The sequence below is a fragment of the Peromyscus eremicus genome, chromosome 23 (assembly GCF_949786415.1).
Source record: "Peromyscus eremicus chromosome 23, PerEre_H2_v1, whole genome shotgun sequence".
NCBI lineage: Eukaryota > Metazoa > Chordata > Mammalia > Rodentia > Cricetidae > Peromyscus > Peromyscus eremicus.
In genome coordinates, this window is record NC_081438.1 from 6,639,406 (window position 1) to 6,665,928 (window position 26,523).

General features: G+C 45.1%; 1 protein-coding gene across 1 annotated transcript in view; it reads right to left on the minus strand.

The window, feature by feature from the left end:
- Window positions 1-26,523, minus strand: part of Srrm4 (serine/arginine repetitive matrix 4) — a 152,581-nt gene that overhangs the window by 94,175 nt on the left and 31,883 nt on the right. The window lies entirely within an intron of this gene.

Sequence of the window (26,523 nt, forward strand, 5' to 3'; positions counted from 1 at the left end):
CTGAAACTACGATCTTGTTTGTGCCTGTCACTATCTCCTGGGGGAAGCCCCGGAGTCTTTCTAAGACTCTCATCATCTGCCAAAGGAAAGCACTGAACTGAGTGATTTCCAAGGTAATTTTTAGATCCAGCACCGATGTCACATGGCATCAACTATGCCCAGAGTTTGAAAGTGCCGGAGAGGCATCCATACCTCTTCATGCCTTCAAGCAAGGACACTAGTGTTGGCAAGCCACACTCTTCCCCTTCCAAAGTGGCTCACCTGCTCTGTCCCATCACTTCATCTTCGCACTGGTAACTGTGTATCAAGAATCTTGGCTTGACCCCCTTAAAACACAAAGCCTTCACACGCAGGCTTTGTGTATACACAATGAGTCAGAGATTTCTCCCACCCTATCTCTTGATTCCATTGGTCAACAAACAGTGTAACTTAGAAACATCCATAGTCATCACGTAACAAGCTGTCTTTTGAACCTATGTGGTCCATTTAAAAAATTTTGACACCTGAAATGCCACTGGTGCTTTGGGTTACAGAAGAAATAACTCGAGTGAGACCATGAACAAAATTCTGTGACCTCTGTAATTTCTCCACTCGATTAGACAAACTACAGAACTCAGACAAGTCAAACCAGCCTTGTAAATCTTTTGTTACCAGGACAAAACGCCCAAGTGTGCCTGAGCCCTACATACCATTAAAACATAATAATCTAGGGAGAGTAAAGATTTGGGATCATGTGTTAGAGGTTACAGGGGCTGGTACTGTGCCTCTGGGCTATTAATAATGAGGCATAGCATTGTGGCAGAAGGTTAGAGTGGGGTAGAAATGCCCACATCATGATAGCCAGGGAAGAGAGGGGGCGGGCATCTGACCAGAGACAAGACCTATATTTTCAGGGCAAGCCACCAGGGAGTACCCTCTAATTGCCACCACCACCCAATTCTAAATCCACGAGTGGATTAATCCACCGATAAACGTCAGAATCCTCACGAGCCGATCACTTCTCAGAAGCCTCATTTCTGAGCACTGCTGCCAACTGTCAACATGTGAGCTTCTGGGGTGGGAGTCAGGGGACATTCCATATCCAGACAATGACACCAGCTCAGATCTGAGCTGCATCCGTAATTAGGGCCCCGCAGGAGGGGCTCTGAATCAAAATTCCACACTTGTTAGTTGGCTGTCCTAAGTATCTTCACTCCTCAACACCAAGTTTCCTAACTGGAACAATGATGTCATAACTGTCCCTCTTTTACACAGTCACCAAGATGGGAAAACACAACGGTGCGCGTGAGAAGACAATGTGACCGATGCCTGGACCACTAGGTCTGGGAAGTTGTGTGGGTTTCCAGGAGCAGGAAGTTTCCCTCTTGCTAAGTGGGTCTTAAGCTGAACAAGAGAGCTGTTGGTTACTGCCCATGTGTGCCTGCCACTACGGCACCCTCAGGGTTTTCTTGTCATGCTGGTTGTTGTGGTTCATAGGTGTCACAGCTGGAAAGAACTGTTGGTTGCCTCCCTCCTTTGGATGTCTGCATGGGTGCCTTCTGGTCCCATGAAAGGTAGTCCTCAGGGCGGGGGCCTTCAACTCAGTTTCCCCTCAGGGGCCTCTGAGAGCAGGAGAAATAGTCTCCTCCAGGAAGATGCAAACCGAGTGATTATCCAATTGTCAAGTGGTCAGCCCTGAAAACATGCATACAAGTAATATTATTTAGACTGAGCAGGTTTTATTTGTCTAGGAATATATGGAATATATATAAAATATGTCAACACACACACACACACCACACACATCAACGTTTAATGAAAAAAGAGACCATGAATTTGAAAGAGGGAAAGGAGAGTATGGGAGAGTTCAGAGGGTGGAATCTTAAAACATAAAAATTAATCGAAAAACTGCTGTTATTCGTATTTCTATCACTATCAGGACAGACCCCTTTCCTCCTTCCCTTGCATTTATGCCTTGTCCCTGGGGGGTGATGATCTGCATCCACCCTCTGTCCACCCCAAGAAAGTGATGTCATGCCCCCTGCCTTCTCTTCTCCCCATACCCCAGCTCTCCACATGGAGAGTCCAACAAGCCAGCGAACAGAAAGAAGTGGCCCAGAAGCTGTGGGAGTAAACTCACGGCATGCACAGAGGAAACATGCCTTGTGCCTGTCTCCTCCCCCAGTGCCTTGTGGGTAAGGAAATTTCTCAATTCTCCAGCCACCTCTGAAAACGTGTCTCTGCAGTCTGAGTTTCCTGATTCGACCTCGGAGCCTGGCTGCATTTCTGTGACAGCTCTCTGAAGGAGGTTGTCTTTGAGTACTCGTGTTGGCACCTGGATTCTCACTGGTGACAAATCACCATGAATCACCATGGGGGTCTCTAACAGCCGTGGTTTGTCCAGGACTAAGGAGAATCAGGTGGTAGAATTTCCCTTTATAAAACCCAAGCTCTATATAAACTAAGACCAGCTGATCACAGGTCACATGGATTCAAACTTTGGAGTAATAATGATAGAGATAATAATAATAATAGAGATCCTTGTGGTAAAAGTGAAAATAGTAGGTCGTTTGAAATAGCCAACAACCACATAAAATGCAGAGAAGAAATGGATCTCACCCTTCAGTTCCATCACTCAGGGATACCCCAACCAGGCCCAGACACACTGCTGTGTATGCTTGGGGCTGCACCACTTGCTTAGACTAACGTGTGAATGCACCTGCTTGGTGTCACACAGTCTGTCCACCCGCAGTGGGCTCTTCTCCTGTGCTCTAAGGAGAGAAGACAGATCTCTGGCAGCCACCAAGTGTCCTGCTAGTGGGGTTCAGGAGACCTGACAGGACTCAACTGTGCGTGAGTTCCAACAAACAAGGGCCACGATGGCGCTTGGGGGTGTGAGTCCGGTCTCATCCCTCTGCTTCGTCTCTTCAGCTTCCCATTCAGTGCCCTTGGATTTAGAGTGTTGAGATGTAGAACTGAAACAGACAAGAGCTGCTCGGGGGCCAGTGTGTAACACATCAAGAGAACAGCTGGACGCCTAATGGCCAAGTCGGCTCTTCATTTGCACCCTCTTGACTTCCCTCTTAACGCTGTATCTCTGGAAGATAGGGGCAGCGAGAAAGGATTGTCACAGCTTTCTATAAAAGGGCTGATAATAAATTGGGTCCAACTGGGCAGCAAGAATACCATTAGCAAACGCCTGGGGATACCGGGCCCCTTGTAATGTCCCACGGAGACAGGGGAAAAGGAAGAGAAAAAGTAAAGACACACAGAGTGGGAATTCAGGATGCTCTGTTGCTGCCTGAGAAGATGGAGATCAAAGAACAAAAAAAAAATAATAGAGAAAACTTTGCTGAGCTGAAAAATAACTTTTTTTAAAAACAAGTTCAACAGACTTAGCAAGTTCCAGGAATGAATAATGAAGAATGACAAATGACTGGAGTTCTCGGGGAGAGTTTGAATGTTAAGGCTGAAGAAGCCAGTCTATTAGCAAGGTGGGGAGATGGCCGACTTTTCTGCCATGGTTTGAGAAAAAACGGGAGAACCAACAGGTGTACTGATTCTTTCTAATGCCTGCACCTACAATGGCATGTAAGAGCTGCCCAGTAAGTATCTGTTGAATGAATAAATAAACAGATAACGATGTATTATTAATTCCAACCCACATCAATCATCCCTACCTTACTTTAGCTACAACCACAGCTCATTGTCCCAGCAGGAAACGTGGCTACCTTCACCTTACACTTGAGGGCTGTGAGAGTCAACCCAGTGCTATTATTGTCAACCCCAAGTTCATGGATTTGAAATCAACAGAGGAGGAATAGAATCCAGGCATTCCAGGCCCTTAGGTCTGGGCTCAGGCATGCCCCGAGTGCTTCAAAGCAGGGCATTCTCAGGCCTCCCTTCCTCTCTTCTGTAGCGAATGTGTTAGAGAGGTCCCCCACCCCATCACCATTCTCGGGCAACACATATATTAGTCAGCTGTCCCCATGGCTACCACAGTCTGCGAGGCCTAACAGATGCCCACAGTGTACACACAGAGATAAATCTTCCAGACTGACCCATAAAGAAATTCCATGTGATAAGGTGGCCCTTGGCAGTGCGGTCTTGATTTGCAAAGATCTATTTTCCTTAGTGGGATGGGGATGATCTTTCATCTGGACTGTAATGTGATGAGGAGGCATACAGACATCCATAAAAAATTCAACAGAAATCCAGCCTTCCTTCACAAGGCGGGGAAAGCCCGGTCTCACTCCTGCCTCCCAGCCTCCCCTCCAGCCCCACATACAAGCCACTTTCCACTATCTGTTTTGTGTTGTGGACAGGGATATCTATTTTCTGATAATGGGCCCTCACTCCTGTGACATTTCCTCTGTCATGGGGGTTAGCATTTTGCATTCTGGGTGCAAATTCATCCTTCCATTCTGAGTTATTCTCTTTCCCCCCTTTCCCTCTCCCTCTCTCTCCATCCCTCCCCACCCCCATCTCCCTATACTTGACCTGCTCCATGCTCTATTTCCCAGCTTCCACCTCCTTCTGAGCTAAGCAGGGGAAGACAAGTCACTTGCTCAAGAACCAATACAAAGAAAAACGTGTTGGGGGGGGGGTCATTGCTGGTTTTTACCAGCAGGGGGCGTGAACCTCCACCTTGCCACTATCTAGTACCTAGTCCATAGCCACTGTGAGCCTAATCCCAAGCCATTTCTGATCTTTAAGAATGAAACAAAAATCCTTGTCTTCCTCCTTTCGCAGAAGCCTGGAGGAGCAGGAATGAGGAAGACTAGCAAGGAATTCACCCAGAACAGCTGTCTTGAGGGACATGTGGCTTCCCCCCAGGAACCCTGGGCACAGTTGGCACTGTGAGGCCTACATGGGCACCAATTTGGTAGGACCCTTCTCCTTTCTACCCTGTCTCCTTTCTCCTCTTCTCTTCTCCTTGTCTCATCTGCACCCAGCTGCTTCTTTGGTCTCCCTTAACCCCAGTTTTCCCCTGGGCAACCCTCAAAATGAACTTGGCAACCCATGTGTATCACACACTATCCTCTTTTTCTGGTCCCCAAACTTCTGCCAAGATGGCCAGTGGAATACACAGAGAGGAAACTGTTTTGTTCTTTTATTCAACCCCTGACACTGTTTCTGCTGGGACCCAGGACAAGGTTAATTCTCAGAGAAATACCGTAGAGCCTTATCAGGGTAGAGAGCTGCCAAGCTGGGCATGGATGGAGGCCTAGGCTTAGCTGTGAGCTTCCATATGCTCAGAACAACAGTCCCGGGTGCTATTAGAGGAGATCCTGGCTGAATATGGAAGCACCTGACAGAGAAGCCAGTGCATGTTACAAAGTCACCAAGCGACAATTTTGGACCCTACCGGTATGTTGGAAAGTGGAATGGGAGCGAATCGTCACACCAGGTGGAGCCCCGCGGCAGTGATCCAGAGTCTGTGGGAGTGAACTAGCGGAGACAGTGCTGGGCTCTTAACTGACCAGACACAGAGGCCACATCTGGCTTCCCACAAATAATAAAAGGAAAGTTTTGCACAGGCACCACTTTGTGCCAAAAATAGCTTTGGCTCTGGACACCTTTCTTATCTCTCTAAGCAGCTGAGTCCCTGAAAGAAGAAAGGAAAGTTACAATACAATCAGGTTTCCCTTTCCCTGGACTGGAAGAGCCAGTCAAAGATCTACTAAATTCTTCTGACAAGCCATATGGGCCGCCAATGAATGAGAAGCGTGGGGCATGCTCTGTAAGCATGAGCAAGCAGATAAAACCGTCCAAAATGCTTGGAAGGGATAAAAGAGGCTCAACAGTAGAGTTACTGTGAAACGAAAAGTTTAGACAGGTTTGTGATTGGGTGAAAGAGGGGTATGGAAAGATGGCTCAGTGGATAAGGCACTGGCTGCACAGCCATGGGGACCAGAGTTTGGAAACCCAGATGCCACATAAAAGCCAGACAGGCTTGGTGGCCTGCCTGTAGTCCTGGTGCTCAGAAGCTGGGAGCAGGAGATGACCAGGGCAAGTGGGCTGGCACACCAAATTGGTGAGCTCTGGGTTCAGCACGAGGCCCTGTCTCAGTAAATAAGGTGGCATGCAACTGAGTATCATAATTGATATCAATATCTGACCTCCACACATATGCATACATATATTCATACACATACACACACACACACCAGTTGAAAAAGAACACTATATCTATAAAGCTAGATGATATTATCAGACTGGGAATCAATAAAACCTGAAAACTGTCCCGGAAATGAAAAGAATGTCCAAACTAAAACTAGAATTGCAGAGCTGGGCATAGAGCTCTGTGAGAGAGCACCTGCCCAGCCCAGAATGCATAATACCTTGAGTTTGAACCCCAGCGTGACAGGAATTCTTGTCCCCACAAAGTAAGTGAAAGAAATCCTAACTAAAACAACAATGGAGAGTCTGAACAGTAGGTTGTACTTATGCTTATGAAAATATCTCCATGCATTCAGGACACAGACACAACACAGGGAAAATCAAAGACGGGAAAAGCATGTGTGCAACAGGTAAGATATACACCAAGAACTGGTAACAAAAGCTTTGCTGATCTAGATAAACCTACCTACAAACAGACGCAGCAAGTTTCAGGAAAAAGTGGCTGCCTTGGTGAATTCTTTCAGTTTCAATGACGAGACTTTGTACGCCAAGTGGTGGTAGAAGCTACTACCAAGAACTCAACAAGTCCCAAATTGTCCCTTTATAGCACAAACAGTTCAGCTTTGAGGGGGGAAACATGATCTGAGATTTATATAAAAGCTAATAATCCAACAGAAGAGGAAGAAATCCACATTTTTAAAATAGAGGGGCTGGAGAGATGGCTCAGCAGTTAAGAGCTCTTGCTGCTCTTCCAAAGGACCAGGGTTTGATTCCCAGCTCCCAGTCAGGTCACAACCACCTGTAACTCCAGCTCTGGTGTGTGTGTGTGTGTGTGTGTGTGTGTGTGTGTGTGTGTGTGTGTGTGAGAGAGAGAGAGAGAGAGAGAGAGAGAGAGAGAGAGAGAGAGAGTTTGGTGCCCTCTTCTGGCCTGCATGGGTACTGCCCTCACATGTGCACACACACACACACACACACACACACACACACACACACACACACAAAGAAAAGCACATATTCATATAAATAAAAACAAAATAATAGTGTAAAGGCTAACTTCCTAAATTTACATGTTCTGACATCCAAGTACATGTCTCCAGAGCAAATGGATGACAGACAACGTTCCACAATGCCTGTCTACCTCAGAAAACTCCCCTTCTCCATTCCCCCCAGAGCCAACCAACATCCAAAAGTCAGCTAGAAGCAGGTTTTGAGAGGAAAAATGCCCCTAGTCCCATATACCTGCTTTTTTATAATAAGTGAAAGTTTGGGATGTAAGAATTCAGTCCTTAATTACATCATCAGCCTGTGACGGTGCCCCAGCCTAAAAAGTGGGTGGGCCCTCTGTGCGTCTCTCTCTTTCCTTTCCACTTCTTTCTTCTGTCTGTCCTCCCTCTCTCTCTCCCCTCTTCTCTTTCCGCTCTTCCTTCCGTCTGCCCCCCTCCTTCTCTCTCTCTCTCCCCCGTCTCCCCCAATAAAGCTCTAAAAAGGTTAAAAAAAAAGATTAATCCAAATAACTCTATAGATCATAAAACCATAAATAGGAGGTGGAGTAAATATTTTAACAATATGAAAATCGATGTGCACAAACAAGATGCTCAGTTGGCTATAGCTGTCAATGTGAAGGAGTTAAACTCCATTATTAGAACACCAGCCAGTGTTGTAAGTTGTAGGTCAAACATAAAACTAGAAATCTGTTATACATTCTTTAATAACAGATTTGGCTGGAAATGATAGGAAATGGTAGAAAATAGGACACAGCTAAAGACAGATAAGACAAAAACAAAAAATATCAGTCAATATAGAATTCAAAGCAAGGGGGAAGCATGTTCAAAGCGAGCATTTTGTAGAAGCAGGAAATTCAAACCATAATGAAGATAAAATACTGTATTTAGGTCTTGAATGTCACAGCTGCAAGAGGCATTTTATAAATGGGAAGATGCCAGAAGAAATACCCAAATCATAATTTTATTAGAATAAATGTTAACATATTCTAACAAACCAAGTGAGTAAAAAAAAAATAGAAATGTTGGATAATGTGTACTGGATTTTCAGTTTTCTAAAGGATAAATGTGATTTCTCAACATTGACGGCTCATTTATTAAAGAGAAACAAATGGCAAAGTCCCCAAACTTTGAAATTCTCTAAACAAGGTTGTGGATTCTGCTCCAGTTGCTTTTTTTTTTTTTTTTAAATTGTAGAGACCAAATATTTGATAGGAAGCTACTTAAGGCAAGATGCATTTTCTTTGGCTCACAGTTAGAGGGACCACCCTTCACCATGGAGGTTAAAGGTTGAAAGCAGGAATATGCGGTGACAGGTCACGTGGCACAGGAAATGGGCCGAGGCTATAAAGCCCAAGGCCCGTCCACACTGACCACTTCCTCCAGCCATGCTCTGCCTGTTAAGTGTTCCACGACCTTTTCAAAACAGTGCCACCTGCTGGAGGCCAATTCCGCACCTGTGGGGAACCCTTCACATTCCAACCACAACAGACACTCAACCCAGATCTGCCCTCAGCTTCTAGATTATTCTGCCAGTCAGCACTAAGTCACCAGCTGTGTCAGGGACTAAAGCAAAGCCTAACACCGAAGCTCCTTCCTGAAGCTACCTGCATTCAGTGATTGACAGGGAAATAAAGTCCATCTCCTGGCCCCCGCAAACAGCCCATTCTGAAGCATTTTCCAGAGCTATTTGAGGGTATGCTGAGGCTCTACTTACTCCTCTATTGCCCTGCTCCTCTTCCTTTTATGCAAATGCCATTTGACCCCCGAAGTCTTTGCACGCCAAACCCCATCTTAGATCTCACTTACTGCCCAGGGTTTCCAGCCAGCCTGCACCACCATGACAGACACCCAACTTCAAAAACTTACAAAATGGAAAGGGTTGTTTGGGCTTAAAGTTTTGGAGATTATGACCCCAAACTAGCTCCCACTCCTTTGCCTCCTGTGGTGAGGCAGCACGCTCCAGCAGAATAAAGCTGTTCACTCATGGCCAGGATAAAAAACAGTGGAAGAGGAAGAGGCTGAGCGATGCCCCGCCCCCCCTCACAAAAGGCATATTCCTATGACCTCAAGACCCTGCATTGGACTCCTGCTCTTCTTGGTAGTGCCAATCTAAGGACCAAACCAAACACATGGGCCTTGGGGAGACACCCCCGATCCAGATAACAGCACTGGGCTCCCCAATTTAGGAAACAAGGTTGTGTTGAGGGTGAGGGGTACACATGGCCACACACGTCCATTTATTACAGCGTTTGGACCAAAGCTGTGGCCAACTTGGACATGTAAATGTAAACAAAGAGGATATCACATATCAAACTTACCATATGACCTGATAATTGTGTACCAAGAAGCCAAGTCACAGCTACAAACACCTTCTTATTACATGAGAATAAAACAAACAAACAAACAAAAAAAAGCCAGTCAGATAAAAATAAAGGACCACAAGACATAGCTAAAGAGACAATAACAATGTTTGTTTTTTTTTTTATAAATATATTCAGCCGGGCAGTGGTGGTGCACGCCTTTAATCCCAGAACTTGGCGGCAGAGGCAGGCAGATCTCTGTGAGTTCGAGGCCAGCCTGGTCTCCAAAGTGAGTTCCAGGAAAGGCACAAAGCTACACAGAGAAACCCTGTCTTAAAAAAACCAAATATATACATATTCAGAAGTATGAAAACTGACAGGGTTTCTAGGAATTTTTAAAATGTATTTCTCAGGAGAGATGGCCCCACCCCCTCACTACAAGAATAGGAGAGTTGGCTCTGCCTCTCACCTGAGGCCTGGACTGATCAGCTCAGCTACCACCCAGACCCACATCCTGTGCCTTGGGTTGACCCACCCTAACATCTGCCTCATCCACTGCCTGCTGGGGCATGTGAAGGGACTGGTCCTGCAGAATGATAACCACAGGATCTCCATGACTCGGGGCAACAACAGGATTTCTGAGAGGAGTTTCAGTGAGGGCCCAGTGATGACGGTGTACCAGAAACCAGAGGCCTCCAACCAGAGCAATAACTCACTGCAACGAACGTTTTGCGTGTGGTGCTTATTGGACAAAGGGGGTATACTTTGGAACACACTGCAGCTTTCGGTGCCACTAGGATGAATGAAGAGGTGTTGGAAAAATAGAGGAGTGAAGTAGGTTTTTTGTTTATTCTGTTTTGTTTTTAATTACTTTGGGGGGGCACATACTGCAGAGGTGAAGGCAGATATGGAGGGACTGGGAGGTGAGCAGGATCGGGGTGCATGATGTGAAATTTCCAAAGAATCAATAAAGAATTATGTTTAAGAAAAAAGAAAAATGAAAAAGAGAAAGAAAATGTGAAAAATATTAATAATTGACACATGAGGGTAATATTGGATATATGAGCACATATATGGAAATTACACTATACCCTCCTAATTTTGAATGCTTTTACATTAGACTAAAAAGGGAGATGTAAGAACAATAAATGAAAACACTAGTTCATTAGAAAAATGTATGAATATTTTGTATGAATATATGAATAAATTATATCTTTAAAAAGTCAACAATAAAATAGACAATTCATCACATCTAACCAAGGCTCAAGAAGGAATAAATGAATGCATGTAATCAGGAATATCATTACAGAACCAGAGTTAGATTCGAATATTACAGTGCCATCATCATAACTTTCATCTAATGAATTTTAAGTGCTCAGCAAAACCCACATTCCAGCACTCGGGAGGTGGAGACAGGGGGATCATAAGCTCATAAGTGTCAGCCTCCACCAACACAGTGAGTTCAAAGCCACCCTGGAGACTCCGTCTCAAAAAAATATTAATGATAGCTTTGTGGTGGCTGCTTTCCGCAGCCCTAAAGTTTCTGATAAGAGGGTGATCCCGTTGGAGTCCACACCACTGTGACACTGTTTCTCTCAAATGCAAGCCAGACCCAGATCTGCTCTGAACCTTCTACCAATATGGAAACTAGAATGCACTGTCACATCTGTGACATAGTTACCTGAGATTTTAGCTTCCTTTCTCACAGCAGATGACCCTTACCCACACTGGCTTTAACAAAGACAGCTAGCTGCCCTGTGTAGAAATATGCATGCCAAGGAACTCCGGGAAATCTCAGGTGAACAGCTACTGACCAGCTGAGACCCCAGTCCTGGAGCCTGCAAGAAACTGAATCCTGCCAACAGCCATTTACATGAACTGAAAAGCAGGTTCTTCCCCACTTGATTCTTGAAATGAGACCTACATCTATGAGTGGCCTTAAGCCACACAAACTGTAAAATAAAGACAGATAAACACAAAGCTGTTCATGATACTGACTCTTTGCATATGAATAGATGTTCTCTCTGTGCGTGTGCATGCACATAAACATTCAAGCATGCATGTATGTATATGTGATGAGTATGGACACAGGCATTCCATGATGCATATGTGGAAGTCATAGGACAAACTTTCAAAAGTCTGTTCTCTCCTTCCACCATGTGGATTCCAGTGTGAAACTCACATCATCAGGCTTGGTGGGGTGCACCTTTAACTGATGAGCCATCTAACCTACCCTCTGTTCTCAGCTATTACACAGCAATGCCTAGCCATAGTATAAGGACTTAGGGATAGATGTGCAAAGATCTGGACACTGAGATGCTCACTGCAAAATTTTTCTAATTTTGAACATTTAAAATCAGCTTAAATGTCAATGGGTAAAAGCTAAAGAAATCAGTTATAACACAGGTGAACCACAGAATCATCTTCGTAGGCTAAAAAGGTCACCATGGTTTCATGTTTCCTCTTAATGCATTCACACAGTGAATTGGAAGACTGTGCTCCTGGAATTCATCTTAGAACCGGGAAAGAAAATGCCATGAAAACCTCTGTGTGAGAAAAATTGCAAAATCTTGAAAGTGTACAATTTAAAATTTTTCAAGAGAGGGGTAAAGATATAAGGGGGAAAATTCAGAGTTAAAAAAAGAAGAAGAAGAAGAAGAAGAAGAAGAAGAAGAAGAAGAAGAAGAAGAAGAAGAAGAAGAAGCATGGAGCCCGCAGGTGGGGTGGCTCACACTTTCAAATCCCAGCAGAGGTAAGCAGAACCTGTTAGTCTGAGAACAGACTGATCTACATAGGGAATTATGAGTCCGCCAGAGCAACATAGTAAGACCTTGTCTCCAAAAAAAACAACAACAACAAAAAGCCTATTGATAATGTTTAGATTAAGATTATGGGACTGTGGTGGCTTTTCTTTATTCTGTATTTTCCATGTCAGATTATATTGTTGTTATTATTGGTTGAGGGGACAGTAGCAGAAACCAGAAAGCGAGGTTAATTAGCACAAGCCGGCAACAGGATGCATTGCTTTGCTCACACTAAACTTGCTTAGAACACCCAGACTTTGTTTCTCACAAACGTGTCTTCCTGAGTCCCCAGGCTTTCAGAACCACGGACAGTGCATTTAGACCCTTTCCGCAGCTTTGTTAGGATTAGCTCTCTGCCATCTGGAAATCTCTCACCCTCCTGTGTGAACAGACTCTTCTCATCTTGTGGCAAAGACCTGTTTCTTTGAGCTGCTCTCTCCAAATCCCTTGATTCCTGACATTTCATGATGCTGGGGATGTCGAGGGGATTCCGAGGAAAATGCGTGTTCTGAGAGCATGTGGAAAATCACTGTTTTTCTCTCCTGTTGTAGTTACCTCTGTCCTTCTGTCACAGCTCTATTTCATCTGTTACTGGGTTAAATGACCCTATTAGAAAGCCAGAATGATCTCCACCTTGAGAATGTTTGATGAATACTTTTTTTTTTTTCTTCAGACCTCAAAAATATGTTGGGAAAGCTGTGTGGATCCCTGAGGGATAGGCCATTAGCTGGGAGGTTGTCCTCATGGTGAAATGCATTTCCTTGCATCAGGATGAGTGCCTACCATGTATGCCCCCTGCAGTCTGCTCACCATGACCCTGCCATGTCATGCCTGTCTTTAATCCAAGATTCCCACACCCCGGAGGAGAAAGGATGCTGAGTGACAGGATGTTGGCATACTCAGCTGGTGTCATTACAATCAAGGCATATGCTGTAACCGCAGGAGAAAGGGAAGGTGTAGATGTGCTAGCTAGAGATGCTCCGTATTTTCTTGTACCCAGAAAGCCCTTTAAATACATTCAGCCTCGCAGTTAAGCCCAAGCTGTAATAACATGAGGTTAGCCCAGGTGTTTGGTTGATTCACTAAACACCTGTGAACTTTTTTGGCAACGAATAGGTTCCCGTGAGGTAATTGTTGACTTGGTTGACTGGTTAACAGGAAATAGAAAGGATGGTTGGCAAGCTTTTAGCACTTTTAACTGTTGAGCCAACTGGTAACCTTTAAAAAATTTATTTTTACTATTTTTAAGCGTGCGCATGAGGGGTGTGTGTGTGTGTGTGTGTGTGTGTGTGTGTGTGTGTGTGTTTCTGTGCATATGTGCCAGTGCCTGCAGATGCCAGAAGAAGGTATAAAATCTCAGGGACCTAGAGTTACAGACAGTTGTGAGACACCCCACACTGGGTGCTAGGAACTGAACTCGGGTCCTCTGCAAGTACAGCAAGTGCTCTTGGTTACTGAGCCATCTCTCCAGCCCCCATAACTTGTAATCTTGACAACCACCCAGAACGATCCTTCTCTCCTCTGCACAAGGGTTTTGAAATGCTTGCCCACCACACTTACATCTTCATGTCTTCATTGCCTGCTTCCCCAAGGCTTAACCTTGTCATGGCTTTCCATCACTCTTAGAATAATGCCATTTCCACTAGGTGACAAAGGAGAAATCAGTGTCCTTGTCCTTTTCTTTGATTAAGGAAATTAGAAAGGGAATAAGGGAGCGTGCTCCAGTGGGAGCATCTCCAAGCCGCGCTCCTCATCTCTTGCTTGTGAGTGAAAGCACGCTAATGTGTCTCTCCTTTCGTGAGAGGATGTAGCCTGTCCATCATCTCTGCATTTGGGGATAATGTTTCGATCCCATGGCAAGGACATCTGTGGGCCTGTAGCCTGGTGTGCTGGTTAGTTTAGGCAACTTGTTAAAAACTAGAGTCATCAGGAAGAGGATACCTCAACTGAAGAATTGCCTTCATAACACTGGCCTCTGGGTGTGTCTGTGGAACATTTTCTTCATTAGTGATTGATGTAGAAGACCCAGACTACTGTAGGCAGTGACATTGTGGGCTGGTAGCCATGGGTGGTATAAGAAAAGTAATGTTCCTCCATGGCCTGTGATTCAGTTCCTGCCTCTAGCTTTCTGCCCCGACTTCCCTTTATGGTGGACTTGGAGCTGCAAGATAAGGGAACCCTTATTACTCGAGTTGCTTTTGGTCGTGGTATTTATCACAGTAACAGAACCCTAACCAAAACAGTTGGGCTCGCCAGCTCAGAAGTGTTTCCCTTGATGGCTCCTTCCCTGAGCATGTGTCACTCCTGAGAACATGGTTTATTCTCGAAGACCCACTATGCATGCTAACCACATTTCCACATCCATCAAATGGGCACATGGGGCCCCTTCCCATTGTGGTTATTCCAACGCAGTGTTCTTAAAGCAGGACCTCCAAACATCTGCTATCACCTTGTGGCTTGAAATATAAACCCTGGCCCCCACTGAGGATCCCTGGAAATGCTGGGGGCACAGAAAGAAGTGCCTTAGTAAATCCTTTAGGGGGCTTCCAATTCATGGTCAAGTCTGAAAACTACTAAAACAGTAGGAACAACTCAAGCAAAGTGGCTGGGCATACTGTTTCACCGATAGTATTAGCACTGGGGAGAGGATGACTCAGTCAGTCAAGCTCTTTCCATGCAATCATGAGGACCTGAGTTCAGTCCCCAGCACTTACGTATAAATGCCAGGCACGTAGTGCTCACCTGCAATTCCATCACCATGGAGGTGGAGACGGTAGATCCCTGAAGCTCAGGGGCCAACCAGTCTAGCTAAATCAATGAGCTCCAGGTTCAGTGAAAGATTCTGCCTCAAAAAAAAAAAAAATAAGGCGGAGAACAATTAAGGAAGATACCAAATATTGACCTCTCCTGTCCCCCCCTCCCACACACACACACAGAGGTGGGTGGGGATAACTATATATCCATCATCTCTGCATTTGGGGATAATGTTCCGATCCCATGGCAAGGACATCTGTGGGCCTGTAGCCTGGTGTGCTGGTTAGTTTAGGCAACTTGTTAAAAACTAGAGTCATCAGGAAGAGGATACCTCAACTGAAGAATTGCCTTCATAACACTGGCCTCTGGGCGTGTCTGTGGAACATTTTCTTCATTAGTGATTGATGTAGAAGACCCAGACTACTGTAGGCTTTCCCATGATGGGAAGCCTGTGCCTTCAAGCTGGTCCTCTCATAATTAAAAGTTGGCAGGTGGTTCCAAGACTCAAACAGAGACACCAGGATGCCCAGGGAAAAAACAGATAATCTAATATCTCCTTGGGGAAAATCTATTCAACCCATTTCTCCTTGTCCCAAGACCACTACAGATGCGAGCCCAGGATTACTAAGGTTAATTTAATCAAATTGTTCTCTTTGGTGTGAATGCAACATACAAGGCCACTATTCAGAACCAAATAGACAGGGTCACTGTTGCAATTAAATGAGAAAATTTTCTAAACATGTCTGCCAACCTTCCTTTCTTCCTCCCTCCCTCCCTCCCTTCCTTCTTTCCTTCTTTCTTTCTCTTCTTTCCTTCCTTCTTTCCTTCCTTCCTCTCTCTCTCTCTCTTTCTCTCTCTTTATCTTTTTGAGTCATTTCTCTCAGTTCTCATGTTCTGCCACCAACTCCCTTCATATACCTGCAATGTATCCATCCCTCCCTATAACCCTCTAACCTTCCAAGTCTAGTCCAACATTTTCTTCCTGAATCTCCACCAAGGTTCCTGCCCACAACGTCTTTTTTAACTTTTATTATTGATCCATTCCTACCCATCTCCTCTATAGCCACCAGAATGATCATTTTATAACATAAATTGTTTTCAAACCTTCCGTGGCCTCTCATTCTCCATAGAGTTAAATTAGACCCAGATGTGGTGGGTATCAGAGTGCATCTCCCAGAATTACAACCACAAGGAGCAATTAATGGACCAGAAGCCTTCAATACTGAGCCCTGACCTTGCAGAAGATCAAACTTGTCACAGGTTGCTTCCAGCCAGTGGCTGGGCAACTGGATACCAAGATAAGACCACATGCTTCTCTCAGATAGTAGCTCTGGGATGGTGGGCTCCCCAAGAACCTTCCCCAGCTGAACCTCTGACACACTGCACAGTGGACCTGCATCTTTACACCTAATCTTTTTTCTTTCTTATTTTTGTAAGTATGTGTGGTGTATGTTTATGGGTGTGCATGCCTGGGGAGAATGTATGTGGAGGCCAGAAGCCAACATTGGGTTTCTTCTTTAATTGTTCTCCATTTTATAAATTTATTTATTTATTTGCTTACTTATTTATTTGCTTACTTTGAGACAGGGTCTCTCAGTGAACCTGGAACTTGCTAATTGGCTGGACTGCCTCTTCAACAAGCTCTAGGCATGCTCCTCCAAGAATATAGGTGCACATGTCTTTTATGTGAGTGCTGGGAATCTGAACTCAGGTCCTCATGCTGTGTCACACCCAAAGATGCCTCCCACATCTCCTGTTTCTCTGCATTCATAAGATCATGTTAGCAGTTGCAGTGGAGCTCAATGGTGGAGGAGCAGCCCAGCCCTGGGTTTGATCACCAGGACTACAAAAACGATTTCTTTTTTTTTTTTAAAAAAAAAAAGCAAATTATGGGGGCTGGAGATAGCTCTGGGTTGCTCCTGCAGAGGTCCCTAGTTCAATTTCTGGTGCCCTGATCAACTCAGAGCAGCAAAATAAACACATATATCTTTTTTAAAAAAATAAGAAAACAAATCAATGCTGGGCACAGAACTGTGCACCTTTAAATCCATCATTCTAGAAACTGTGATAGGGTGAGCATTGAGTCCAGCAGTTCAAGACCAGTTTGGGCAGCATGCTCACACTCTATCTCCACTAAATCAATCAATTGGTTAATTAATAATTAATAAGAGGGGGCTGGAGAGATGGCTCAGTGGTTAAGAGCATTGCTTGTTCTTCCAGAGGTCCTGAGTTCAATTCCCAGCAACTACATGGTGGCTCACAACTATCTGTAATGAGACCTTTTTCTGGTCTGCAGGGGTACATGCAGATAGAGCACTGTCTACATAATAAATAAATAAATCTTTAAAAAAATAATTAATAAGGGAAAAAGAATACATCCATCCTTTGGCCTAGAGCATCTAGATTAGTACAAATGTGTTTTATGATACTTTCAGGAATGCAGAAGTTACGTTTTTGAGAACACGTCCTGTTATTAATCAGTACATTGCTTTACTTCCTTCCTGTGTTGGCATCCAGGTCTAGAAACACCACAGTCTGCCCAGATCTGTGATCTGGACTCTGCCTACCTGTGTAGCCTCATGTCCCACCTCTTACTTCTCACACTCAAAGCTCCAACTACCCTGACAGCAGACAGTGTCCCCTCATTTGATGATATTTGCACATGCCTCTTTGGTGCCCGAGCACCACTCCCCACTCCAGTGAAGTCTCAGTGTAACTGCCGTCTCCACGAACTCTTTATTTTCCATCTCTCATATACATACACATCTGCACACCACACACACACACACACATACACACACACACACACACGCACGCACACACACATATCCCAGGATAACGTATCTCTGTCCTGGAGCCCAGAGTACTCTTCCAGGCTCACAACAAAGCTCATTGGTCTGTTGCAAGTTTTGGCTCTAGTGTCTTAACACAGAATGTGAGCTCTTTGTCATGCAGATCATATCCTCGCATTGCCCCCACTTGCCTGCTACCCGGAATAGGGCCCAACATACATTAAATGCATATGTATTGATGGTCCCTTCTTCTTCTGTGTCATCAGCATGTGGCTGCAGGGATACAGAAAATCCCCAACAGACCTCTGAAAGACATGCTTGGTACCCACCCCTGACATCGACCTAGTTTGGATGTGGAGGGATTGAAAAAGCTCCCCAGGCCCCACAATTGAGCATAGAGACCTTTCCAGCATGTCTGTCCCTGGGTTTAGAGAAGAGCTGGTCTCAGCCCCAGGGATGTTCAGTTTAAAAGTGTGTCAATCATGCTTTGGTGAATCCGGGATTAAAAGATCAAAGCTGACAAGCGGTCTGTTAAGAGGGGGTAGCCAGGACATATAAGAGGTGTTTGGAGTAGAGAGAAACACAGAGGGCTTAAGAGGAGCTGTAAGTGAAGTTGGCGGTTACACAAACCCAGCCTACATCCCATCCAGAGTTCTCTGCCATGAGACTGCATCAGCTGTCTGGACAGGACATCTTTGGTAACTGTGCAGAGGTTGTGATGCTCCAGCAATGATCTTAGGTAAGGAGGACCCTGGAGAAAGGCTTGGAGCTGGAGACAGCAGAGCTGAGACCTGACCCTTGTGTGTCTTCAACAGGCTGAAGGGTGCTGGGAAAAAATCACCTCCTCTTGAGAGCTTCAGATACTACTTCTGAGGTCCACAGTAGACCAGATGCTGTATTTAGACACAGACAATATAGCGCCTACAGTGGATGAGACAGGAAGACGAATGGTCCCCTTGAAATGCACTAATAGGTGGGGAAAACAGGCATGAAACAAATAATCGCATAAATAAATCAGGACAACGGTGATAAGTACTGCACAGAAAAGTCAAGAGATCTGTGAGAGAGGATTATAGAGAGGGGCTCGTTTGCAAGATGAGAAGGGATTAAAAGGAAGAAACACGAGTATGAGTTAATTAGAATGTGGGGAGGGTAAGACATTGACTATGGAACAATATTTATCCATTCAGCAAAAATTTATGAGCATATGTTATCTGTTGGGGTCTGGGACAGTGAGGAAAGGTCCCATTGGAGCAGAAACAAGAGAAACAAAAGAAAAATGGGATCAGTTGAAGTGGAGGGTGGAGGGTGGGGATACTGCGGGACCATGGAGAGCAAGAGGACTTGGCGTTTTTTTTCTTCTAGGAACTATGAGAAAACGTTGGAAGAATCAAGCATCTCTGTGACAGGATATGATTTACATATTGATCAGATCACACCAGCTGCTTCTGGGAGCCCAGAGCCTGTTGGCTGCCATAGGGAGCACATCACAGCCTTTAGTCAGGTGACTCGAGATATCATCAAGAAGTGAGTGTGCCTTTTGGGTTCTTGGCTTCCATAATTCTCCCTTCAGTGGAAGGCTGGTCTGGGGGAGTGATGAATGGAGACAACCACACCCCAGTGCTAAGTGATTCCTACAGTCTGGACTTCTACAAAGCCAAGCAGACCACTTCGTATTTTGTGACCTGGGACTGGGCCCGTGAGCTCTACTGTGTCATGGAGATTGACACATCATGGTTCACCCAGCAGACACTGCACTTTGCAAGAGAAGCAAGGAGTCACTAGCCAGAATCCTGTTTGTCTTCGGGGATTTATATTGAGGGTAGTACGCCTCATCAGAAATTAGGTCCTCCCCCGTCCCAGGTAGTAAATCTTGATTGATCATGCAAAGTCCACTCTCAATATCAGTTGATTGGCTCAACCGCAAACATAGTGTACAACCCTTGGATGCTTCCAGGGAGGGTACATTTCAAAACTGAGCACAATGAAGTCTGTGTAGTCCCATTGCCTCTTCATGAAAAGGCAAGAGACATCACAGCCCTTTTGAATTAATGAGGAGACACAGCAACAGCATCTTCAGCATCAGAGCTCTACTTAAGTTGTTGAATTAGCTAACTGCCCCCCAGGATCTCTTGTAAGTGGGAGAATACACATCACTTGTTCTTACGCCATTCTCCATTGTCTTTTCTGAAAATTGCAGCCAAAAACATTTTAACAGGCCTGAGTTATCTGGACCAGAGTTAGAGATGTTTGTGTTAACATTTCATAAAGTTTACAGTCACCCTACCAAAACATTATAGTCCACACCTAACAACAGCTCCATACTAAGTGATATCTGCGTCTAGCAAAGCTTTCTTCCTGGCTATCAGGTAGGTCATTTAACTGATGTAGTCAGAAGGTTGACATCTTGTCTACTCACATGCCTACCACTACTTTGGGGATCATGTCTCTATGAAGACTTTCTGTTGGATTTAAACCACCACTTGGAATTGTGGGCGTTGAGTCTAGAGCATTGCTTGGAACAGAGTGGGCTTTGAGTAAAGATTTCCCAGGTGAATAAAAAAAGCATCAAATCTTCACCAGAGGGTTGAATGGGGGAAGAGAAAAAAGTCAGCATCCCTGCCCTTTGACAAAGTCACAGACACATCATCCTTTTCTACTGACTTTGATTCAGACACCGGGGTTCCCTGGTAGAATGGAACATGGGTTGGAATTCTCACGGTTCTGGAGATGGAATTTTCTCAGCATGTGCTCTGGTCACAGGGAAGTAATTGGGCACGTGGCCAGGCACAGGGGCACATACTTTCAGCCTTTGTCCTTGGAAAGCTCTAGTCTGTCCAGGTGACCCCAGCTGTCCCACAAGGCCGGATTCTCTGAATCCAGCCCTCAATCAGGCACATGCTCCCCTAGACGATGTCCTCTTGTAGCTTCTCTTCTCCCTGCTCCTTTTTTCTACTTTCTTCCTTGGGTGTAGGCAGTCAGCTGCCTCCAGATTCCATTTCCTCTGAGCTGGAAGTTACCTATGACGTAACACTGAGAGCACAGGACTGCTTTTACTTTCTACAGTGAATCTTCACACAAATGGTGGCATTCTTACGGGAGACTCCCAGGAACTTAATACACTTCCACTCAATTGAGAAACAGAGGGAGTCACAAGGCAGAGATGGCTCAGTTGGTGAAGGGCTTGGCATACAAGCATGAGGACCTGAGTTTGATCCCCAGATCCCATGTTAAAAAAAAAAAAAAGCCATGGTGATCTCTTCTTATAATCCCAGCAGTAGGGACTGGAGACAGGAGGAACCCTGGGACTCATTATCCAGCTAGCCTAGCCTACTCGGGGATTCCAGATTTGGTGAGAGATCCTGCCTCAATCTAACAAGGCAGACAGTACCTGAATAAAGAAACCCAAAGTTGACGACTGGCCTTCTCATGCACCTGTACACACCTGCACACAAACGTGAACATGGACATGCATGAGCATGCACGCACACGTGTACACATACTTTAGCACAGAGAAACAGTCAGAGAGGGGCAAGGAAAGAGAAAGAGAATATTCCCAACACCTGGGAATGCATCCCCTGTACACTCCTCCTCTTCATTCTCTTGCTCCTTTCTCTGATTTTTTTTTTCTGATTTCTAGATGAATTTTGCCTTTGGGGGGGGGGGTGGCTAGAGGTGGGACTATGCGGCAGGTGCCTTTGTGGGAGCTTTTGTTTGTTTTGATTCAACACTTTCCATAGACTCCGCCACTGTTGCATGCAAAGGTGGTCTACGCATTGCAGATGAAGAAACCAAGGCTCAGGAGGAGGGCTCAATCATAGATCAAAGTCGCTAGATGACCATCAGAGCCCACCAGCCTTTCCTTGCTGTCTCTCTCAATGACTTTCCCATTGCCCCTAGAGTGCCCACTACAGACAAATCAGCATGCCCCCTTTCCACACACCCCATAGAAACATGTCTGTTTGGAAAACATCCACTCCTGCCCTTTTTCAAGTCCTTCCTCATCCTTGGATCCCACATAAAACCCTCTTTATTTCCCCAGCTCTTCCCATCCTGTGCTTTTGATATAAAACCTTTCCCAGTTCCACTTGCAATTGCCACCTAGAGAAATCTCATCTATCCTGGGAGATTCATTTAAGCTTTCACACCAGGGCTGTCTTTTTAACACAACTGAATGATCCTCTTCAGGACAGCCTGCCCCCTCCAGTTACACCTTTTCAATGCCACAAGGCTCCTGACTCACACCCCCTCCATCAGGACTCTCCACCTTTTCATGGTTTTGCTCTTGGCACTGTGGAAAATAGATCATTCAAGGCAGACAGGACTGATAAGGGGAACTGCTCTTGCCTGCCTGGGACCACTGGGTTTACCAACACTTCGGTGTAAGCATCTTCAAGGAGGACTTAATTTAGATAATGTGGACACCAGATTTTTATCTACCACCCTGGTCACATTACCTCTGGGTAGAGTGAACATAATCCATGGGCTATTTAATCAGGAGTTCAGTGAGGGTGTCTGTGTAAATAGGGCGTGGCAATAGAATCCGGATGGAGAGGCAAGACTCTCAGTCCAGCTGAGTGACTCATGGTGAAACCTTTGAGAATGTCACTTCCCCACTCTGGGCTCTGGAGTCCCAGCATGGACATGAAGAGAATGTGAAACAAATTAGGGAAAGGGAACTTTGTGGGAGCTCACGTAGGGACACCGCTCTCAACTGTTCAAGGCCTGGTCTGCACTAGGGTGGCAGCTGTGGCATTTGGACCTGGAGTGTTTGTTTACCAAAGCCTTGGTTCTGAGATTGAGGAGGCATTGGGAGGTGGTAGAATCTTAAGGAAATGGGATCCAATGGGAGTACGTTAGGTCATTGGGGGCATGTCTTTCAACGTCAGTCTCTCTCTCTCTCTCTCTCTCTCTCTCTCTCTCTCTCGCACACACACTTGTGTGTGCACACTCTCTCACTCTGCTTTTTCACTAACACAGTGAACAGGATCCCACCATGATCATGGAACCTCCATTTACCAAGCTGTGTCCCCAGAGCAAGGACTTTTTCCTAACTCACACCACAGCACTGTGAAGATTACACATTTTCTCCCCCTGGGAAACAGTCAGGTTTTTCTAGCTTCCCCCCAAATCTCCGTTTTCTGTAAGGATTGAAGACCATTTATTGATATAGCCTTTTAGGCCCCAGACTTCCCTAATATTGCCTATCTATTTCCTTTGAATTGAAACATTCCTCACAGAAGGGTAGACCATTGAGACTCAGAAAGGAAACACAACTTACAAGGCTCAGGAAGTACACAAAAGCCACAAGTTTCAGGAAACTCTTTGAAAGCAGTAAGATTCACAAGGCCCCAGCCTCAGAGTTAGGTAAGAGGCAACAACTGTTGGGAAAAGGAGACTTTCTGGCCAGCCCAGTCTCCTTTCAGCCAGAGAACTCCATGGATGCAGCTTTTGTGAGTTGTCCCACCACTTAAATGTGGGCTGTTGCAGGAATTCAGCTGCTTTTGGGTCACCCATGCTCCTGTAAGTGACTCCTTGCCCATACTCCTCATGCCATACTCCCAATAAGCCACCCCAATAAACTCACTGGTTTCCTAAGCTCAAGTTGGATGGAATAACTTCTTTCTTTTGCCATTGGTACCCTTGCTGCAGTGAATAGACTTCTGTTCTCATCACCCCGGGAGAAGTCACACAACACCTGACACTCTATATATCAGTTGATATGCCCTCCCCCCATTCTAATGTTGAAATGACCAATAACCACCAAGCCATACTGCTCCAATGAAATAACTAGAAAAGGGATGCCTGGCAGAGCAACGGTCTCTTCCCTTGGTGAAACAGCCTCACTCCAGGAAGAAAGAGGCCAAGTGTTCACCAGCAGAGAAAACAGGTCTTAGGAAGGGTGGAGTAAAGAGGAACGTGTGTTATTTGGAGGAGGTAGGGGTGGGAGGGAGATGCTGACAGGGAAAGCTAGAAGCCACTGTTATTTGAGGTTTCCGGCTGAGTGCCAAAAATTACAACAGATGCAGCTGAGGCGGGTGGGCGGAGGGGAAAAGCTGGAGGGAGAGCAATTCAAATCCCAGGACTTCGGGATCTTACTTAGGTTTCTGGTTTTACTTATTCTGACTCCTGGAAAGGAGAGAAGAAGTTCAGGTGAGCCGGCAGCCTCCTCCACTCCACCCACATCAACCTTCAGAACATTCATTATTTCAGCTCAGGGATGGTCAACGTGTCTTTGATTAGGACTTAATCGCTCATGTCACATGCAGGATTTTGCACTCAGCTTTTTTTTTTTTTTAAGCCTCCATTAAATATTTAAGTAGCTGGTCCCTAGAGCATTTAAATTAGGATTTGATTTATGTCAAATTGATTTACACACTACCTTTGCCAATCAGATCCTCTCTGTAGTGAATGTGAAATTGGGGCCAGAAGATTCAGTCTTCTAGGTATGGGGGAAAGCTCTGGAAGGTGGTGGAAGAGTGGGAACTTAAATGGAAACAGGTGGGTTCTAGCATGTTTCTTAGTCCAACTTTTTACTTCAGTTTCGTTGATGGAGATTCTCATAAATCAGCTGCTATGGCTTGAATGTCCTGAAATGTCCTCCCACAGGCTCATGTTTTAGCTGCCTGTTCCCCAGATGGTGGAGCTACTGGGAAAGTTCTGGAAACTTTGATAGGTGGAGGCTAGCTGCAGGAAGCACATCATCACTGTGGGGTATGTTATCCCTGTCCACTTCCTGTCTTATTTTCTGCTTCCTGTTTAGTGTGATATGAACTGTAGGGTGTTCTGCTCAACTGTATGGGCCAAGCAATCATGAACCTCCCAGACTTCTGAAGTTGTGAGCTGAAGTCACACTACTTTGAGTTGTGTCTGCTGGGTCTTGTGGTCACAGACACACCAACCATAGAAGACTGATAGTGGGATCTTCATAACCCCTGTATATGAATCCTGCATATGAAATTTCCCACTTACAGCAATGCAAAGTGGGTAGAGAAATCCTTCCTATTGCTGTTAGAGTATCATGGGACTCTTTGCTTAAGCTCATGGTCCCAGCATGTGCAATGAAACCCATTCATTCCAGCTTATGCTCGTGAGTCTTAGAAAATCTCTCTCTCTCTCTCTCTCTCTCTCTCTCTCTCTCTCTCTCTCTCTCTCTCTCTCTCTCTGCTCTTCTCCTCTTCATAACTGTACTGGCTGTGAGGTTTTGAGCCCATAGTATGTCCTCACACCGTGTTGCATCTTTTTATCGATATTGTTTCTCTTAATATGCAGAACCTCTAAGTTATCTTCCCTCCGTGTTAATAGTGGGGACACTGGGATTCCAACAGCTTAGGCAACCTACCCAAGACCATGAAACCCCTGAGTGGCACAGACTGGAATTCAGGCCATGATCCATGAGGACATCATCCACAAGCATAGTTGGGACAGATTGGAGCCTCTCATCTGTGGAGAAATGGAAGCACACAGGCAGGGGAGTGATACACAGTGACTCACTGTACTAGGCCTTTTGAGAGTGGGGGAGCGGGGCTGAGGGACTAAAAACTGGTGGTACAGACAGACAGCTACACCATTTGTCAATCACAGGAGATGAATGTACTAAGCTCGAGGTTATTTAATGACATAGCTCCCATCTTCAGAGAATTTTATTTTGGTCCTTGAGGATATTAAGTTTGGCTATTAATTTAACAAGAATCCTATTGGTTGCCATGTCTACATCATCACATAGTATTTACAAATATTATCTCTTGAATGCTTATGGACACCCTCTGGGATAGGTCCCATTTTGTGGATGGGAAGACTGAGGTACAGAGGTATGAAATTACTTGATCAAGGTCATATAGCCGATAATTAGCCAGCCTGGATTCAGTCTCAGTTTACCTATTTGTATTGTGTCACCTGGCACTTTCCCAAACACTTCCATCGTGTGACATTGGAGTAGGGGACTACAAATACGCTCTTCAATTTCCAGGAATTAAGTAGATGGTAAAAATATAAATTAAAAGCTAAAAAAAAAAAAAAAAAAGAATTAAGGAAAAATGGCAGTGGCTGAAATGACAGAGGGGAAACTGGATAGGGATCCACAGTCATATGTTTTTCTGTCTTTACTAGCGTTGAACCATAAATTTAGGCACGAGTCTCCTGAGAAAAATGAAACATCTAAAGTTGCGTTATTGTCATAATTCTTGGTTAGAGAACTGAGCTACTCCTGGGAAAAGGGACTGATGATTCTGTTTTTGCTTAAAGAGAGAATGTGCAGCCAGGTGCGGTGGCCTATTCCTGCACTTCCAGCACTCTGGAGGAAGGCGGAGCCAGGAGGATCAGGAGTTCAAAGCCAGCCTGGGCTAAGCAACGAGTTTGAGGCTACATGAGGCCCTGTTTAGATCTTTCTTTTTTTTTTTTTTTTTTTTTTTTTTTTTGGTTTTTTGAGACAGGGTTTCTCTGTGTAGCTTTGCGCCTTTCCTGGAACTCACTTGGTAGCCCAGGCTGGCCTCGAACTCACAGAGATCCGCCTGGCTCTGCCTCCCGAGTGCTGGGATTAAAGGTGTGTGCCACCACCGCCCGGCTAGATCTTTCTAAACAAAACAAAAACACAAGGTATATATATTCCCTCAATTCTCAGACCAGAAGTCTAAAATCATGGTATTCACAGTAAAATTGAGACACAAAACGGGGTTTCTCTGTTCCCCCAAACCATTACAAGTTGAGTTTTCAAGACTCAGGTGCAGAAGCCTGGGACGTGCCCTGTAATGACCTTGAGTGCCTGGTG